We start from the raw sequence: 15,426 nt of genomic DNA on the forward strand, positions 1-15,426 counted from the left end.
CCTGAGAGCAGAGGCGGAGGAAATGGTAGTAAGAGATAGTATTTTTCCATGAGAGCGAGATAGGAGAAGGTGGAATCCAGGTAGCTGAGGGAGTCAGTGGGTTTGAAGGAGATGTCTGTGTTGAGCCGGTTGCCTCCGGCTGAGATCTTCCTGCACACCCAAACACTTCATCTTCTGTGAGAAAGTGAGGACTCTAGATGCTGGAGATCCTGATGAAGAGCTTATGCCCAAAACATTGATTCTCCTGCTCCTTGGATGCTGCCTGACCTGTTGTGCTATTCCAGCATCACACTCTCAAACATCATCTACTGTGTCCGTTGCTCTTGATGTGATCTCCTCTACACTGGGAAGACAGGATGGTAACTTGCAGCATGTTTCAGAGAACATCTCCAGGACACATGCAACAAACTATCCAATGACCTATGACCGATCACTTCAACTCCTCCTCCCACTCTGCCAAGGACATGCAAGCGCTAGGCCTCCTCCACCGCCAAGTGCTAGCTACCCAATGCTCGGTGGAAGAATACCTCATCTGCCACATTGTAACCCTCCAACCACATAGCAACAATGTTGATTTCACTAGTTTCCTCATCTCCCCTCCCCCACCTTATCCCAGATCCAACCCTCCAACTCAGCACTGCCCTCAAGACCTGTCCTACCTGTCCATCTTCCTTCCCACCTATCAGCTCCATCCTTCTCTATGACCTAGCACCATTACCTTCCACTTTCATCTACCTGTCACCTTCCAAGCTACCTTCCCCACAGCCCCACACCCTTCCATTTATCTCTCAACCCTCTTGGGCCCCCTCCCAAATTCCTGATAAAGGGTTAATGCCCGAAACATTGACTCTCCTGCTCCTCGGCTGCTGCCTGACACACTGTGCTTTTCCAGCACCATATCTTTTGAGTCTATTGAAATAGTTGAGACTAGAGGTGATGAAGGTAATGATCCAAATGATTATTATAGCATTTTAGAAAGACTGCAGTGGAAGTGCATTTGAGTTTGTAAGGTCAAGTCAGCAGCAGATATTTTGGTATAAACTAAGAAGGGTGCTTACAGCAGATCAACGAACGGAGTGGAAAATTGTGTTTAGGTTGTATTTAAAGAGATGGATAAAATGATAAGTGATTATCATTTTTGGGAAAGAAAGTTTGTCAAACACTTTTGTAGTCTTGAGTCATATTTTGCCCATCATTTTTCTTTTTCATTATTATCCACTGAGGCTTAAGGGAAGAAGATTAAGAGAAAGCTGATAATGAAGAGAAATGAAACCCAGACTACAACTGTGCAGGCAAGTAACCAAATAAAATGCATTCCCGTCTCTGCATCAGAAGTCAAAACATTTTTTTTGAGTGCTGCTCTTGAGATTTTCTTGAGTGTTACTTCTAGTGGGTGATTTATTTTCATATTAAGGATTTTTTTTTCATTCAAACATTAGATAGTCTAGTGACATGGTACCAATAATGTCTGTGTTTATGTTGATGTGTATTTGAATTCTCACAGACACAGAATTAGAACAATATTCCCACTGTTCCCTCTTAAAATCGATTCCAACTGATCACAGATTCCAAGTTTATGGAAGAACCCACACCATCTCAGTCCAGAGGCTTTTGCTAGGCAACAAATACACAGGTCGAGTCAAATATTGTAAGTCCTTTTGCAAAACCATTAAAGTAATAACACTTTGCCCTCAACTTGATAAAAAAAACTTTGGCTTGCATTCACTACAAACTCAGGTAACTTTTACAAACAGTAAACAATCCTCTTTTTTTGAACTTCTGACTTAAACTAAGACCTATCTCAAATTCTAACAGTGTTCCATTAAGCTTAAAACCACAATATACAAGGAAAGCATTAATTTCATGGATAGCAACACATTTAAATTAACATGAGAAAACACTCATAAGTTAGCGACAAACACTTTTAAAAAACTGGCAGACACTTCACAACACAAAAACATATTAGCATAAATATTACATATTTGTCTCTACAACAGCTAATGCATCTTAAGAAATTTCCAGTATATGAGATATTTTAAGATGTGATCTCATAAAAATACACACTTAAATAAATAAAACGTTTGAGTATTAAAATTATACTTCGTTCTTTACAATAGCATGCACTATATATTTTCATATATAATAGTTACTAAGCAAATGCGGGTTTAGAGAGTGGGCAAAGATGTAGCAAATGGAATACAACGTGGGCAAGCGTGAGGTCCTGCATTTTGGTAGGAAGAATAGAAGCATGGGGTATTTTCTTAATGGGGAGAAAATTCAAACATCTGAAGTGCAAAGGGACTTGGGAGCCCTAGTTCAGGTTTCTCTTAAGATAAACTTGCAGGTTGAATTGGTAGTTAGGAAAGCAAATACAATGTTGTAATTCATCTTGAGAGGACTAGAATATAAAAAACGAGGATGCACTTCTGAGGCTTTATAGTGTGTGATCAGACAACATTTAAAGTATTGTGAGCAATTTTGGGCCCAAACATCTGGAAGGACAATACCGGCCCTGGAGAAGGTACACGAGAGTGATCCCAGGAATGAAACGCTTAACATATGAGGAATGTTTGAGGACTCTGAATCTATATTCAATGGAGTTTAGAAGGATGAGAGGGCAGTCTAATTGAAATGTACAGAATACTGAACAGCCTAGACAGATCAGATATTGGGAAGATGTTCCATTGGCAAGGGACATTTGGACCCAAGAGCATAAATTTAGAGTATAGGGAAGACCCTTTAGAACATAGATGAGAAGCTTCTTCAGCCAGAGAGTGGTGAAACTATGGAATTCATTGCCACAGAAGGCTATGGAGAACAGATAATTGAATATGTTTAAAACAGAGATACCTGTAGATAGGTTCTTGGCTGTCAAGGGGATCAAAGGTGATGGGGAGAAAACAGGAGAATGGGGTTGAAAAAACTGATCAGCCATGAATGAATAGTGGAGTAGACTTGATGAGCTGAATGGCCTAATTTCTACTCCTATGTCTTGTGGTCTTATAGTCTTCAGCTGGAGACTACATATTTATTTGCAAATAATTCATTACTTCAGTTTTCCAAGTTCCAAGTTAGCTCAGTGTTTGATGTGCTTGGGTAATATATATTTGTGAACTCTAAGAAATGGAAAATTTAAGATTTGTAGCATTCCTGGCTTGCAAAGTAGTTTTGGAATGCGAAATACTTTTAGGACACAAAATTCAAAAGGTTTTGGTTTGAGTTATGGTTAGAGTTAGTTTCAGTGAAAAGGTCAAGAAAAAAGGATTGTTTGCTGTTTATATGAATTTTGTAGAAAATACAAACCAAGGCTTTTTTTAACAAGAGTTGAAGGTGGAGTGTTATTACTTTAATGGTTTGGCAAAAAGACTTGCAAATTTTACTGGATCTGTGTATTTGTTGCCGAGCAGAAGCCTCTGGACTGAGATGGTGTGTGTTCTTCCATAGGCTTGGAATCGGTGATCAGTTGGAATATGTTTTAAGAGGGAATATGTTTCCCCTTTCTCTTTCAGTAAGAAACAACATAACATTTAAAGATAATAGTTTAAGGAAATATCTCAATGAGTATTTTCTGAGAACCATGGAAAACTTGAGGAATCAATATATCTGATCTCTCATAAACTCTAAAAGCTGAACTGTAACTGATCTGAAGTAAGGGTCTTTCAGCATTCTGCGACTGACAGTAATATGATGTAATCTACAAGAAAACAAAGGAATCTGAGAAAATCACCTTATTCTACCTTTTTAATTTCAGCTCTTAATCAACAGGGTTGATTTTTATTTTCCAAACATAACTGATCTGCAGACCTATGTCATCTCATCCTGTGTGTGTGTATATTTGGAATTAATGAGATATTGTTTAAGTCTGCATAATTTATTAATTGATAAATAGTTAAAATAGTTGCAGGAGTCACAACCACCTGATGAAGGAGCAGCACTCTGAAGCTAATGCTTCTAATTAAACCTGTTGAACTGTAACCTGGTATTGTGTGATTTTTAACTAAATAGTTGAAAAGCTGTTTAAACAATAAGAGTGTTTCTATTAAGCAAATTATTTTTGAATTGTTTGAAGGAATCTAGATAGCAGTAATAAGGAAAACAAATTCACTATTTTGGTGAAAATATTTATACTTTTGGAATGCCTTGTGGAATAGTGGTGTTTCATTATCCATGTGCTTCACTCACCAGAATTGGAACAGTTGAAAGGTTTAAAGTTAATTTATCCCCTTTGTAACTCCTCTCTCTATTTTGAAGGTTTGTATTTCCACACCATTCAGCTATCTGGTTGGCCTCAGTCCCTTGACCCTAGCCTTGCAACTTTACTCCCCAGGTGCTGGTCTTATCAGCATCTCTTCCCAGTCTCACTAGTCCCACTCTTCAAACTCCAGCTCCAGCCGAACAAGTGGGACTAACCCATGTGACCCAGCCTCACTTCCTTTTCCCCCCATCCCATGCTTCCTCTTGCCTTGGTGATTACTTGCACTCACTTTCTTAATGTTGCTTTGACCCAAGGCTGTTTGACTTCTGTGTTTACTGCTGATTGCCTCACATTGAACCTATTAGCAGCAAATGTGATAAAGAGAACCAGCCTTTGCTCAGAGGAGCTGTACTTACAGATAATGTTCAATCTACGTTATGAGACAACTCAATGGCTGTCAAATATACACATGGTGCTCAGCATCAAAAGTAAGGCATAAGGAGGATGAGATACTTCGACCTCACTCCATCTGCCACTTCTTCTCAAGAAGGCACCCTCAGGGAGCAGAAGAGACAGACAGGCATTCTGGAAACTTCATCTCAAGATGATCTGGAGTTGCCCTGCCACTCTGTCTTCCAACTGCCAGTGACATTTTGCACCCACTAGCTCAGGCCAAGGAGGGTAAACCGTCAGGTGTGCATGAGACTCGCAGCAAGCTGGAGCCTGCCAAACTCAGAGACACCAGAAAATGCCCATCGAATTGTTCAAAGTCACCACAGGATCCAACACTCCAGGCTCCCTCCAGTCTAGCTGCAGGAGTCAGGCCTGCATTGCTGCATAGTGGGAGGGAAAAGTAACCTTCAGAGAGCAGATTGTTGTCACACATATTCACCTTATGTATAAAATCCATACTTTGGTAAAAAAACATATTCACTTGCAACGTTATGATTAGTGTTGTAGTTTTATTCTACCAAGAGGAATTGAGAAGATTCTCTCAAATAAACAATGTGGAGCATTTGTAAAAGAAGTGCATAGTTCAATGATTCCACCTTGGAACCTCTTTAAAATCAGCAAGGTGAGTGATAGAGATCTTATCATTTGTCAGGGACCAACACACCGATACCTTTGAGTTTGAAGAGAAGGTTAGAGAGATTACTCTGAGGAACACGAAGGTAATAATAAGGGCTCGAAACTTGAAATGCCCCGATAAACATACCTTACAGGAGTGAAGGCTGCATTTGGCAGTAGATCTGCTGGCCCCAAGAGAGAAAGGTCTGTCCCATGTATGGTATTATCAAAGCAATGGTACAAAATCTAAAGGTATGAGGTAGGCAAAAGTCAAATTACTTGTCAGTTTACCTTAACTGTGGTGGGAAATGGAGGAGACAGATCACTTCATTGCCTATAGTAGGGTGGCACGGTGGCACAGTGGTTAGCACTGCTGCCTCACAGCGCCAGAGACGCGGGTTCAGTTCCCGCCTCAGGCGACTGTCTGTGTGGAGTTTGCACATTCTCCCCGTGTCTGCGTGGGTTTCCTCTGGGTGCTCTGGTTTCCTCCCACAGTCCAAAGATGTGCAGGTCAAGTGAATTGGCCAAGCTAAATTGCCCGTAGAGTTAGGTAAGGGGTAAATGTAGGGGTATGGGTGGGTTGCGCTTCAGTGGTTCGGTGTGGACTTGTTGGGCCGAAGGGTCTGTTTCCACACTGTAATGTAATCTAATCTGTGAATATGATTAGATTAGATTACTTACAGTGTGGAAACAGGCCCTTCGGCCCAACAAGTCCACACCGACCCGCCGAAGCGCAACCCACCCAGATCCATTCCCCTACGTTTACCCCTTCACCTAACACTACAGGCAATTTAGCATGGCCAATTCACCTAACCTGCACATTTTTGGACTATGGGAGGAAACCGGAGCACCCGGAGGAAACCCACGCAGACACGGGGAGAGTGTGCAAACTCCACACAGTCAGTTGCCTGAGGCGGGAATTGAACCTGGGTCTCTAGCGCTGTGAAGCAGCAGTGCTAACCATTGAGCTACCGTGCCATCCATGCATTGTGCCACTGTGCCACCCACCACTGTGCCACCGTGGCTGAACCTGAGACACGACATGTCTCCCACCCACCCTCATCCTCTAACCAAATAAAAAGACTCTGCGTTGTGTGGATAAGGTAAGGATTTAATGTTTTTTTTATTTTATCATGTGATTGGTAAAAACTTTTCTTTCCTTTTCGTAACTTCAGTCTCAACTTAGATAAAGCTTAAGATTAAAAATGGCAGGAGATCTCAGGCCCATGTTATGCTCCTCTTGCTCAAAGAGGAAGCTTAGGGACAATGCTATATCCCTGACTCCTTCACGTGAATGAAGTGTGTCCATTTGCAGCTCTTGTTAGGCCACATGATGGCTCTGGAGCTGCAGATGGCCTTACTTTGGAGCATACGCGATGCTGAGGGGATTGTGGATAACTCATTAAGTGAATTGGGCATACCGCAGATTACGATTGCCGAGGGAGAAAGGGAATGGGTAACCAAAAGGGCAGGAAGACAGTGCAGGTGTCCCCTGTGGTCATCTCCCTCCAAAACAGGTATACCGTTTTGTATACTGTTGGAGGAATAGCTTACCAGGAAAAAGCAGCAGTAGCCAGGTTCACAGCACCATGGTTGGCTCTGCTGTACAGAAGGGTGGGAAAAAGAGTCCAAGGGCTATAGTCACAGAGGATTCAATTGTAAGGGAGTAGAATGGTATTTCTGTGGTTGAAAACGAGACTCCCTAGTGTATGTTGCTTTCCGGGTGCATGGGTCAGGGATGTCTCGGATCAACTGCAGGAAATTCCCAAGGGGGAGAGTGAACAGCCAGTTGTCATGGTGCATGTAGGCACCAATGGCATAGGTAAAAAGCAGGATAAGGTTCTAGAAGAAGAATTTAGGGAGTTAAGAACCAAGTTCAAAAGTAGGACTTCAAAGGTAGTAATCTCAGGATTGCTACCAGTACCATGTGCTAGTCAGAGTAGGAATGATAGAATAAGCAGGATGAATGCGTAATTTGAGAGATGGTGCAGGAGGGAGGGGTTCAGAATTTTGGTACATTGGGACTGGTTCTGAGGGAAGGGCATCGTTGAATAACTAAATACCCCAGGATATTGATGCTTCAGGCAGGAAAAAGAGGGAGGTAAAGGTGGTGGAGGAGTTACAATCCTGGTCAGAGGGAATATCACAGCTGTGCTGAAGAAGGGCACTGTGGAGAACTTGAGCAGTGAGGCAATATGGGCAGAGCTCAGAAATAGGAATGCTGCAGCAACTGCAGGGGCTGTACTACAGGCCTCCCAACAGTAAGTGTGAGATAGAGGTACAAATATGTAGAGAGATCATCACAAGATGTAGGAGCAACAGGGTGACGATGATACGGGATTTTAATTTTCCCAGCATTGACTGGGATTCACTGAGGTTTGGATCTAGCAGAGATTTGTTCGATGCATCCAGGAAGGTTTTTAAGAGCAGTATGTAAATAGTCCATCGGGAAGCGCTAAGTTGGGGGAAGGCCAACTACATCAAAATTCGGCAGGAGCTGGGGAATGTTGATTGGGAGCAGATGTTTATAGGGAAATCTACATTCAATATGTGGGAGGCTTTTAAAGAGAGGTTGATTAGAGTTCAGAAGAGATATGATCCTGTGAAAATGAGGAATAGAAATAGCAAGATTAGGGAACCATGGATGACAAGTGAAATTGTGAGACTAGCTAAGAGGAAAAAGGATGCGTACACCAGGTTATTTAGAATAGAACAGATTACTGCAAGGAAGCGTACCGACAACTGAATAACCAGGAACACTACAGGCAACTACCGGCTGATTCGACCAAAGAGCACACCTGTGAATTAAACACATTGATCAGGATTTTGGATCCAGTCCTTCAGAGTTCCCTATGCGCCCTCATCCCACGTACTTCTCACGTAGGCGAATTCTACTGTCTTCCAAAGATACACAAAGCCAATACACCAGGATGTCCCATCGTATCAGGCAATGGGACCCTGTGTGAGAATCTCTCCAGCTATGTGAAAAGCATCTTGAAACCCATTGTACAGGGGATCCCCAATTTCTGTTGCAACACTACAGATTTCTTACAGAAACTCAGCAGCCACAGACCAATCAAACCAGGAACATTCCTCGTCATATTGGATGTTTCAGCACTCTACACCAGCATCCCCCACAAAGACATCATCGCGGCAACTGACTCAGTACTCAACACCAACAACTGCCAGTCTCTGAACACCATCCTACAACTCATCCGCTTTATTCTCGATCACAGTGCCTTCACCTTTGACAACCAGTTCTTCATCCAGACACATGGAACAGCTATGGGGACTAAATTTGCACCCCAATATGCCAATTTCTTCATGTGCAGGTTTGAACAAGACTTCTTCTCTACACAGGATGTCCAACTAACATTATACACCAGGTACATTGACGACATTTTCTTCCTCTGGACCCATGGTGAGGAGTCACTGATAAAACTCCACAGTGATATCAACAGGCTTCATCCCACCATCAAACTGACCATGGACTGCTCTCTACTATCTGTCTCATTCTTGGACACATGCATCTCCATCAAGGATGGACACTTCAGCACCACACTCTACTGCAAACTCACAGAAAACCTCACAATGCTACAATTCTCCAGCTTCCACTCAAAACATACTAAAACAGCTATCCCCTATGGACAAGCCTATGCATACACCATATCTGTCCAGATTAGGAGGAACGTGATGGGCACCTGGAAGTACATAGGGATGATGCCCTCACAAGAACAGGGTATGAAGCTCAACTCATCAACCACCAGTTCCAACGTGCCACAGCAAGGAACCGTGATGATCTCCTCAGGAGACAGACATGTGCTGCAACTGACAGGGTACCCTTCATTGTCCAGTACTTCGCAGGAGCTCAAAATCGATGCCATGTTCTTTGCAACCTGCAACACATTATCAATGAGGATGAGCACCTCGCCAAGATCTTCCCTACACCTCCACTGCCCACCTTTAAATAACCACCAAACCTCAAACAGATCATTGTTCGTAGCAAACTGCCCAGCTATCAGGACAACTCCATACAACCCTGTCACGGTGGGTGCTGCAAGACATGTCAGAGTGTGAACATGGATACCATCATTATGCATGGGAACACGTCCCACCATGTACGTGGCGGGTAATCATGAGACTCAACCAACATTGTCTATCTTATACGCTGCAGCCAGGATGCCCTGAGGCATGGTACATTGGTGAAACCGAGCAGAGGCTACGGCAACAGATGAATGGGTACCACACAACAATCACCAGACAGGAGTGTTCCCTCCCAGTTGGAGAACATTTCAGCGGTCCAGGACCTTCGACCTCGGACCTTCAGGTGACCATCCTCCAAGGCGGACTTCAGTACAGGCAGCAGTGAAAAGTGGCCAAGCAGAGGCTGATAACTAAGTTCAGTACCTGTAGGGAGGACCTCAACCGGGACCTTGGGTTCATGTCACACCACAGGTGACCACCATTGCACTACACACACACACACACACACACACACACACACACACACACACACACTCCTACAGACACACACACTCCCACACTTATACATGCACCCTCACGGACTTAGACCCCTTTACACTCATACACACATATACACACTCTCTCACAGACACTCACAACCCCACCCCAGACACACACACACACACATATACGTTTATGGGTGAATTTGTACTTGCAGAGTCACGTTGTACTTTGCTCAAAAACTGCATGAATCCCTGTAAGACTCTGTTAACTCATTTTTAAAATTAGAATCAGTCTAAACATTATGGCACAGACAACAGCACACGGGGGCTAACATCTTTAACACCGTATCAGGGCTGACACCAATTGTTACAGTTAACCTGAGAATGTAACTTTTTTAAAAAGTTTTGTAATTTACACATGAAAGAAGTGAAACTATCATGGTCATTCTAACCGATGAGAGACTTAACAAACAATCAAGGTATTTCTCAATGTATAATTTCAGTTACATCACACTGTAAACTTTTGCTATAAATTCTGTGTCTTACAATTGTGTCCTCCACAACCACCTGATGAAGGAGCAGCACTCCGAAAGCTACTGTTTCCAATCAAACCTGTTGGACTATAACCTGGTTTGTGTGATTTTTAGCTTTGTACATAAGGTCTAGGCAATTGAAGACAGACGAAGCTTTGGAAGAATATCGGGAAAGTTAAATCGGTCTGAAACGAGGAATTAACAGAGGTAAATGGGGTCATGAAATATTTTTAGCAAACAGGGTTAAGAAAAATCTCAAAGCCTTTTATTCAAATATAAGGAGCAAGAGGGTAACTAAAGAAAGGTTTGACCAACTCAAGAACAAAGGAGGACAGTTATGCATGGAGTCCGAGAAACTGGGTGAGATTCTTAATGAAAACTTTGCATCGGTATTCACCAAGGAGAGGAACATGGTGGATGTTAAGGTTAGGGATAGATCTTTGATTACTCTAGATCAAGTCGACATAAGGAGCAAGGAAATATTGGGTATTCTAGAAGGCATTAAGGTTGACAAGTCCCCAGGTCTGGATAGAATCTATCCCAGGTTACTGAGGGAAGCAAGACAGGAAATAGCTGGGACTTTAACAGATATCTTTGCAGTATCCTTGAACACGGGGTGGGGGGAAGCATCCCAGAGGACTGGAGTATTGCTAATTTTGTCCACTTGTTTAAGAAGGATAGCAGGGATAATCCAGGTAAGTACAGACCTGTGAGCTTGACCTCAGTGGTAGGAAAGCTACTGGAGAAGATACTGAGGGATAGGTTATATATCCATTTGGAAGAAAATAGGCTTATCAGTGTAAGGCAGCATGGTTATGTGCAGGGACCTTAATGTTTTACAAACCAAATAGAATTCTTTGAAGATGTGACAAAGTTGATTTATGAGGGAAGGGATGTAGGTATCGTATACATGGACTTCAGTAAGGTGTTTGATAAGGTTCCCGATAGTAGGATGATGGGGACACATGGGATCCAGGGTGTTCTAGCTAGAGGGATAGAGATCTGGTTGGGCAACAGGACTCTTGGGGAAAGTTGATGTACAGAGAGATCGGGGTGTTCAAGTCCATTGTTCCCTGAAGGAAGCAACACAGGTCAATAGAGTGGTCAAAAAGCCATATGGCATGCTTACCTTCATTGGACAGGGTATTGAGTACAAAATTTGGCAGGTCATCTCATAGTTGCATAAGACTTTGGTTCGGCCACATTTTGAATACTGCGTACAGTCCTGGTCGCCACATGAACAAAAGGATATAAAGGGTGCAGAGGAGGTTCACCAAGATGTTGCCTGGTATAGAGGATGCTAGCTATGAGGAGAGGTTGAGTAGATTAGGATTATTTTCATTGTAAAGAAGGAGGTTGAGGAGGGACCTGACTGAGGCCTACAAAATCATGAGAGGTGTAGAGAGGATAGATAGCAAGAAACTTTTTTTCCCAGAGTGGATGATGCAATTACTAGGGGCCACGAGTTCAAAGTGAGAGGGGTAAAGTTTAGATTCTTTACAGAATGGAAACAGGCCATTCAGCCCAACAAGTTCACACTGACCCTCCAAAGAGTAACCCACCCAGACCCATTCCCCTACCCTATATTTACCCCTGGCTTGGTAATTTAGCATGGCTTATTCACCTGACCAGGGTGAATATCTTTGGATTGGGAGAGGAAACCCACACAGACACAAAGAGAATGTACAAACTCCACGTAGACAGTTGCCAGAGGCAGGAATCAAACCCAGGTCCCTCGTATCATGAGGCAGCAGTGCTAACCACTGACCCACCGTGCCACCCTAAGAACACTGCTGGAGTGAGAACAGTGATCGCTCCATCCCTGGATGGTCTCAAACCACCAACCTTTTGGTTAACAGCTGAAGACGTTGCCCAATTGCCCCAGAGACTGGCTTAGGGAAGGTATGCGTGGAAAGTTTTTCATTCAGAGGGTGGTGAGTGCCTGGACAACGTTGCCAACGGAGGTGGTCAGGGCAGGCATCATCATTTAAGATGTATCTAAACAGATACATGAATGGGCAGGTAGCAGAGGGATACAGATCCTTAGAAAATAGGTGGCAGGTTTAGTTAGTGGATCTGGATTGGCGCAGGCTTGGAGGGCCGAACGGCCTGTTCCTGTGCTGTAACTTCCTTTGTTCTTTGAAGCATTATCAGTGAGGGTATTCATGTTTTGCAGGCATACTATGAAGTTTTGTTGCATTTGACAGCATACCAAAGATTATGAAGGTGTAAGGCATATCAGGAATAGTCTCAGTAAGGCAATTAGCTCATAATCACCAGGGGGTGAAACTTCCTGGTGTGAGTCCAATGTCTTTGATGCAAGGACCAAATTAGGACAATCATCCCAGAGAATTAGGTAGCAGAAAGTCCTCAGTTTTTCATTGCTGCATTCTCACTAACATTGATCTTGGGCAAGGTTTGTGTACATGGTTTAGTTTTCAGAGAGGTAAGAGAGCAGAACCACAGCTGAATGGAACAAAAATTGCACAGATAAGTTAAATTGAAAGTAAACTCGCTCCTTGAGAAATGTGACATCCAGCAAGCAGAGGACAGACAGCTGTGCAAATGAAAACATGTCATGAACTGAAAAAACTTCTAACCAACTCAGTCATCCTGGAAACAAATGCCTATAAGATTTTCTCTGCTCTCTCAAACTTGATGAACAATTGCCCTGTTTTCCTCACTTTGAACGCTATCATGGCATATATCAGGATTGTCACCTTCATTTTACTTCTCAGAGGTTTAATCTCACTCCTGCATTTCTTCCTCAGAGATCACAATTGAAACCGGGCTGAGGACAGCGCACCACTATGATGCAGGAAATTCTGTCTGGGATACACTTCATTGCACTGCCTGACTGATCCAGCGTGGAAAATCACATCCCTCATTTCTATTTTTAGAGTTGATCCTAACTGCATACTTAGCTCCATGGAATGGCTAAGGTTGGAGATAATCTGTGTGAAGTTTCAATTTATCAAGTCAAGAGTATATGCTGGGAATTGAGCCCTTGCTCTGATAGTGCCACCTATTGCTATCTTGCAATTTGGTAACCCAATAATACCTTGAAAAAAGGGATGGGCCAATGTTGCTGCTCTCCGCCTCTCCAATCAATAACCTGATGAATGCACAGCAGGTGCTTTGACTGATATTATAGAGATTAACAGATGCTGCTTGAAATGCTCTGGTGATGAATAAACTGAATGTAGTTCTTGACATTATGGTCACAGTCACTAATTCAGGTCAATATGAAGTAGCTGATAGAGTTAATACTTTGATTAGAAAACAGCATTATATCAATGCAGTGCCCTGACTATGCACAGAATAATGTGCAACTGTAAAGCCTGTAACTATCTGTACGTTGTGTTAGTTTCTAAGAATCTAGGGTTTCAGGTTGAAAGGTTATGAGTGATCATTTGACTAGATAATCATCATGACAATCAAGCTTAGCGTCATAGAGTCAAAGAGATGTACAGCACGGAAACAACTCGTCCATGCCGACCTGATAAGGAAATTGTGATAGGGAAGTCATAATAAAGAGAATTCACTGGAGTAAGTGAGACAAACTTCAGGCAGTCTTTGAACACATAAATAAAATGTCTTTGTGTTGTATGGGCATGCATGTTTGCTAATTTGTGTGCAAATAGTTCTGCCCATGAGTATGTCTGTTGTTTCGTCTGTTTTTTTCTGGGCGAAATGTTTCTTCCGTTTTTCTGAAATTCAGAGACATCTACTTTCATTTAAATAAATTGCAATGCAACCTGATTTAGTTGCACTTCCTTGGAATGGAGACAAGGTAGAAAAATATGGTTGTCTTTCAAAAGGTGATCCTGATTATGTTGTAAATCTGTCGGGATCTTTGTGTAATTATGGCTGAGTCTCTGAATGCCGTGTTTCAGGTGAGAGATTTTCTGAAATATATCAAATACAGTATGTAGCAAAGCTAATGTTCTGTCTGAAAGGAATAATAGATTAGGAGCAGTTATTTGATTCTAAGTACATTGCTCTTTTGATTGATAGTTGAAACGTTATAGCTAAAATGTAGGTAGTGGAGGCAGATAAATTAGTACTCTTGATATATGAACCACTATATAAAATATGTAGCTCATATTCAGAAGTAGAAGGAGCTGTTTGAAAAAGAAATGAGCAAAGTATGACATTTAGAAAGGAACTTCAATCAGAGAACAAATGCATCAATTTATCATGGAGCAGCATGATAGTCAATCAGAGATTTAATTGGCACAGTTGGTGCTTCAAGCTGTGGAAGATTCCATACATTCTTACTAGGGATAGGATTAATTTGGGAATTTCTTTTCTGGATGGGATTTCCTAAAATAGAGTTGACTTCCAAAGTGTTTATATCAAATGATGAGAAACTTTGTTTAAAAGAGCAATACTGTCGACTTAACTTCTGCCAAGACATTCTAATTAACAAGCTTCAAATGTACTCAGGTCAAAATTTTAGGCCCTAGAGCAAAGCACTATTCACACATCTTATATTTTATGGTAAACTACAATATGCCAACTGACAAACTTTCTGAATTGTTGCCTTTCATCTGAAACATGCGTAAAGATAATTTAAACATCCATAATAATACTATAGATATTTTTATTATCTCTTTTATTAATATGTATTTATGAACAATGATTTTAAACTGTATGGCTCATCTTACATTCAAGAAGTGAGGCTTGCGATTTGTAAAACTATATTAGACACATTATTATTCTAAGACAGTGAAATAAAATCCCAACAAAAGTTTATCAAAAGAAACTTGACCTGGCAATATGGAGCTGTACAGAAACCTGATAACTCATAAATCCATATTAAATTGTGAATGAATTATGCTGTTTCTATGAACACAAGAGGATTTTAGCAGTGACTTATTGACATTCGTTGCAAGTTGGGTTCAAAGTTTACGGTGCAAGTCTAGGTCCCAAGGAATATTCTGACTTGTTCCCTTAATCATTTCGATACTGAATACGTTCCTTTGATAATGTATTAAACAAAGCTTTAGGTGTCGACATAAGGAGCACATAAGGAGAACAAGGGTCAGACAAATGTAGCTGAAGGACATCTGGCCAATTTGCACGATTTTACTTAAACTCCATTATCTGATTTATGTTTGTAATAAGAGGGGATCAGCATGACATTTTTCAAAATTCATTC

Source organism: Chiloscyllium punctatum, chromosome 20 (assembly GCF_047496795.1).
Source record: "Chiloscyllium punctatum isolate Juve2018m chromosome 20, sChiPun1.3, whole genome shotgun sequence".
NCBI classification, from domain to species: domain Eukaryota; kingdom Metazoa; phylum Chordata; class Chondrichthyes; order Orectolobiformes; family Hemiscylliidae; genus Chiloscyllium; species Chiloscyllium punctatum.